A 5,814-nucleotide genomic window follows, 5' to 3' on the forward strand; every position below is an offset into this window, starting at 1 on the left:
ACTCTGTGTATATTTATTGATTATTTTTCTAGTTGAAACAGTAAGTTCTTATAAGAGAATACTGAAGACAAATTTACTATCTGATTTTGTGTTATACCTTTTTGATTTTTACAAATTTATGGGCTTGAACATAGACCTTTCTGGTCACTGATGGTTTTATCCCTTTATTTTTGTGGGTTTATTGCTGGTAAGTAAAAGGGTAGTATATTATAGGTTGGATACTGACAAAGGAAGTTTCTCTTTGTACCTTAACTTCCCTTGTTTTTAAACTCAAAAACTAACTTTGAGTGGTTTTGAGAAAAAATATATATTTTTTTCCTGGGCAGTACCTCCATGAACAATGAAAAGGAAAGCAGTAAATCAAGTTCAGAAAAGGGAAAAGCAGAAAGAGCTTCATGATAGTACACAAGTGAGTCAGTAAAAAATATATATAAATACACACACATCAGGATTTGGTCATTGCAAAAAAAACAAAACAAAACTAGCACAGAATGATTGTATAGTTTCTAATGCTGCCTAACAAATAACCACAATTTATCAGCTTTAAATCACACCTTTTTATTATCTTACAGTTTTGTAGGTCAGAAGTCCAGGCAGGCTAGACTAGGTTCTCTGCTTGGGGTCTCACAGGCTGAAATCACATTGTCAGCCAAGGTGGATTCTCTAGGGGAAGAAGCTGCTTCCAGTCTCATCCAGTTTGTTGCCTGAATTTAGATCCTTGTAGCTTTTTCCATTTCCTTGCTAGCTGCCATGGGCCACCCTAAGATCTTGGAAACCACCCTTACTTCTTCATACATGGCTTCCTTCCTCTTCAAACTAGCAACAGTGCATAGAACCCTCTTCATTCTTGGAATATGACTTTTTCTGCTGTAAGCTACACAAAACAGCTTTTATGGGGTTTGTGTGATTAGTTTAGGGCTACCACTATAATCTTCCTTTTGGTAAACTTAGCATCAATTGATTATAACCTTAATTACATCTACAAATCCCTCTTGATGGGGAATGTAACATAGATGTCACATTCACTGTGTGAGAGATTAGAATAGTATATCTTGGAGAGCCATTTTAGAATTCTGCCTACCATGATTTAAACAAGCCACCTGGAGACTTATGGTCAAGGTAGGATAGGTAAAAATGATACTTGCCCCCTCACACAACCATATCGAAATTATAGCAAAACTATAAACCATTATTCAGAACAACCTGAAATGGAGCTGAATGGAAGTCCTGCATATACAGAAGTAAAGGAGAAATCACAGACTGGTATTAGGGGCAGAGATGTGGAACAAGCTGGTTCCACACCCACTTGTAGCAGATAAAAATCAGGAGGGATATCTTGGCTGTGGAGATCTCTGTCTAGTGATGGATGCCGGCCCCACACCAGACCCTCCCTTCAGTCCAGGGTTCCAGTACCAGGAATACAAGTCCCCGTAAAACCAGCAGGGATTGAACCTAAGGAAGATGGAAGCTGCTGAAGGCAGTGTCTCTTAAAGGGTCTGGATATGGACTTACTCAGACTCACTCCTGAACTCCAATGCAAGGGCAGTGGGTTGGAATGCACCAGAGACATATAGAGAGGAAATGAATTATTTGGTATCTGCGTGAGAGTTGAAGGGGCAGCTTTCTCCCAGACAGAAGTGCTGGCAGAGGCCATTGTTTCTTTGAGACCTCCAACCAACAGAGCCAGCAGGTGGGTGCCATGTCTGTGTCTCAGTCACCTGGAACACATTATTAGCCTCACCCTGATGATTACCTGAGGTCCCGCCCCACCCAACTTTTGGGCCCACCTAAAATGTTTCCATACAAATGGCTTGCCATGGCTCATGTTTTAGATTTTCTAAATTCTCTCAGGAAAGCAGCATCTGGCCTCAGTAGCCCTGTACCTTGCACTAAGTGGCCCCAAGCCTGGCACTAGCAGGAGTTGGCCTCATTTCACAGCTTGGCCTTGCCTGGTCATTTCCAAACCCGCACAAGTAGCAGCCATTTGCAGATGGCTTTGTAGCTTATGCCAGGTGACCCCAGACAGAACAGTTGGTTGCTGGCCTTGGCTTGCACCTCCCGAGAGGCCTCAATACAAAGGACAGCTTTAGACCACATTGAAGCACCACCATCCAACCAACCTCACAAGCAACACACTTAACAGGTGGACTCAGACAGCACCAGAGCCATATTGAAGTAAGTCCTGTTCTGCAGGGTGGGCCCCAGCACAGCTGATACTCCATGGTGAAAGTAGATTGGTGTTTGGTGGTCACAGCCAGTTCTTGCAGCTGATTGGCCTAAGCAAATCCCTCTCCATGTGCCAACAGCAATCATGTCTCAACTAGAAGAGGTGGGCGTACATAGGTCACACAGTGGGGCACATATCAAGTATCCAGCTTGGGTGATCAGGGAAGTTGTGCCACTGGAACCCACAGGACTTCTACTACACTAGGCCACTATACAAAGGTGGGGGGAATAGTAGCTCTACCTAACACACAGAAACAAACACAGGGAGGCTGCCAAAATGAGCCAAATGAGCCAAATGAAAGAACAAAACTCCAGAAAGGAACTAAAAAAACCCCAAAATGGAGACAAGCAATCTACTAGATGTAGAGTTCAAAGCACTGATTACAGGGCTGCTTAATGAACTTTGTGTGAACCTCAAGAGCACAAAAGAGAACCAGTCAGAAGTGAGGGAAACGCTAATTGAAATGAATAATTTATAGGCAATCAACAGTACAATGGATGAAGCAGAAAATCAAATCAGCAATTTGGAAAATAAAGCAAAAACAGCCAATCAGAACAGCAAAAAAGAAAAAAAAGAGAGAGTAGTGAAAGGAGCTTCTGGAACAACTTCAAATGTATCAATATTCACATCATGGGGGTGCCAGAAGGAGAAGAGAGGGAGCAAGAAATTAAAAACCTATTTGAAAAAATAATGATAGAAATCTTCCCTAACTTGGTGAAGGAAATAGACACACAAGTCCAGGGAGTGCAGAGTCTTAAACAAGATGAACTCAAAGAAGCCTACACCAAGACACATCATAATTAAAATGCCAAAGATTAAAGACAAAGAGAGAATCTTAAAAGCACCAAGAAAAAAGCAGTTAGTGACCTACAAGGGAGCTCTCATAAGACTGTTAGCCGATTCATCAAAAGAAACTTTGCAGACCAGAAGGGATTGGCAAGAAATATTCAAAGTAATGAAAAGCAGGGACTTACAACCAAGATTACTCTACCCAACAAAGCTATCATTTAGAATCAAAGGGTAGATAAAGAGCTTCCCAAACAAGAAAACACTAAAATACATCACCACCAAACCAACAATATATGAAATGTTAAAGGGTCTTCTTTAAGAAGAAGAAGAAAATAAATATGAACAATGAAAAGGCAACAAATACATATCTGTCAACAATTGAATCTAATAAGCAGAACAGAAACAGAATCATAGATATAGAAAACATTTTTTTTTTTTTCAGAAATGACTTATAGATTTAATGTAAAGTGTCAGCTTCAATTGATTGATAGTGGCTGCCTGGAGTGCTGTGTTGAATGTTTCTGAGGCTGCACCTTGAAATCTCACTTGCAGGAAAAACCGCAGGTACTAGACTGTCACTGCTGCTTGCACCAGCTCCACTGAGGCCAGCGATGAGCCCAAATGTGAGAGTGGTGGTCAGGCTGGCACTGGTACCAAAGCTCCCTCTGGCACTGGCACTGGCACCGGCACCAGTCTTGGGCTTTGGCTTTAGCTTCAGCTCCAGCCTCGATCTGGGCTTTGGCCCAGGGTCCAATGTCAGCTTCATCCTAGTTGCAGGGCCCTGCAGCATTTTCAGAGCCAAGCCCAATGCCCATTTGAGCTCTAATCTCGGCTCTTGCCCTCACTTCAGCTGCAGCCTCAGTTGCAGCATTTATATCTGCTTCCATTGCCTCTCGGTACTGAGCTGCCCATTCCTTGGGATCCTTCTTTTGTATCTTGCAGGCAAATGTGGGGACTTTCTAGTCCTCATAGTAGAAGCGCAGGCCCCAAAAGAACTCATACTCAGGAGGGTTGGTATTAGGGACTCAGGCATAGTCGAGGTACATCTGCTTTACAAACTCATCAGTATTGAGCTTCTTCACATCCCCATAAAGTGAGTGATGTATCCCAGGGTACATAGTCCCCTTGTGCAGCACCTCCCAGATGACAGCCTCACTGGGCGGATTCCCATTCATGAAGATTATTCTAAGAAGTACCATGAGGAGACCCAGCCTCAGGAAGTCCTTGGTTGTTCCCAGTATGCCTGCATCTGTGGGCTCGAAGGTGCTGAGAAGTATGTACAATGGTCATTTTTATCAGTTTCCTTCAACTGAATCCCAAACACCTTCTCCAAGGAATAGCCTGCTTGTTCAATGATTTCAGGGTACACATCAGTGTATTCTTTGATGATGTCCTTCAGCATGTCTGAGCACTTGATGGGAATCTTTGTCTAGTCTCTAACCAACAGGTACTTCACCAATCCATTTGCCCTCCCTTGCCAAAGGGCCACATCCCGAGATGGTGGTGCTTCAGGCTCTTGGGATGACTGGAGCTTGGCAGCTCTGCGGCAAGCCTTGCCCCCATGGGCCTTAGGTGACCTCAGGGACAGCAAAGCTCTCTGGACCCAAGCAGCCAACCGAGTCCTTGATGCCCTACAGGCCCAAAATGCTATGGGACCCCTTGAAGCCCTGCGGGCCATTGAAGTCATTAAGGCCTTTGAGACCCTTCGACCATCTGTGGTTCCAGAAGCCTGACTCTGATCACTGCTGCCATTCTCTTCCCCACTCAGATTCTTCACCTTTCAGGCTTTCTTGGCCTTGACCTTGAGCCGAGTATCCTGATTCTCCTGAGTCTGGGCAGCTGCACCCTCAGGTTCAGGTTCATCTGCTGGAGCTTGAGAGGCAGCAGCCTGTCGCCACGGCCTTTGTATTGATTTTCGTAACAGCCACACAGCTAACGTTTTTGGTCTCAGTGGCAGACACTGTCACAGCCTGAGGGTCAGCATTCTATATCTTGGTGTCAGATGCTGGACTCTTCTTTTCAGCTGTCAAAGTCTGCACATCAGTCAGCTTAGTGGTAGGTGAGACATTAGTGGCAGGTGCCTCTTGAGCTTCTTGGGGACTTTCAGACATCTGTGGCCTTTGAGACCTTCACAGCTTCTCAGACCTCTGATGCCTTTGAAGCCTTTGGAGTCTCTGGGACCTCCAAGTTCTGGGTCACTGTCAATAGAGTCTGCAACCTTCAAGTTGCTTTCCTTTTCTGAAGTTTCAGCCTGGAGACGGGTTGGACCCATACTAATCTCGCTTGTGTCAGACATGTCTCAAGTTAGCCTGGCAAGAGCTGAGCCTGAAGCAGAGAAGGCCTGGGTCAATCCACAGAATATCCTCTCCTATTCTGCCTTGAGTCTGATCCTCACCTTCCGTAGGGCCCCAATCCCAAACCCCTCCCCAACGCCCAACGATTATGTTTTCAGAATCTGTAATCCACGGCATCCAGGTCTCAATTCTCTGCAGCTGCACCCTCCTCTCCTCTAGGATGATGTCAATATAGAAAACATTTTGATGTTTGCCAGAGGGGAGAGGTGGAGGGTTGGGTGGAAAAGGTAAAGGGATTATGAAGTACAAATTGATTATTACAGAATAGCTATGAGATATAAAGTACAGCATAGGGAATATTGTCAATAGTAGTCTAATAACTATGTATGGTGTCAGATGTAATGGGGTACAGCTAGGGCTCCCCCAAAGGGGGAACTTTAACGGGGTCCAGAACTTGAGGTGACCAAGAAAAATATAGGATACTCTCCCACCTTCCCCACAATG

General features: G+C 44.5%; 1 pseudogene; it reads right to left on the reverse strand.

The window, feature by feature from the left end:
- Positions 1-3,473: 3,473 nt before the first annotated feature.
- Positions 3,474-5,312, reverse strand: LOC129071657 (melanoma-associated antigen D2-like; annotated as a pseudogene).
- Positions 5,313-5,814: the final 502 nt, after the last annotated feature.

This window comes from Pteronotus mesoamericanus, unplaced genomic scaffold (genome assembly GCF_021234165.1).
Source record: "Pteronotus mesoamericanus isolate MK-2021 breed Mesoamerican mustached bat unplaced genomic scaffold, CSHL_Meso_final contig_27, whole genome shotgun sequence".
In the NCBI taxonomy this organism is placed as follows: domain Eukaryota; kingdom Metazoa; phylum Chordata; class Mammalia; order Chiroptera; family Mormoopidae; genus Pteronotus; species Pteronotus mesoamericanus.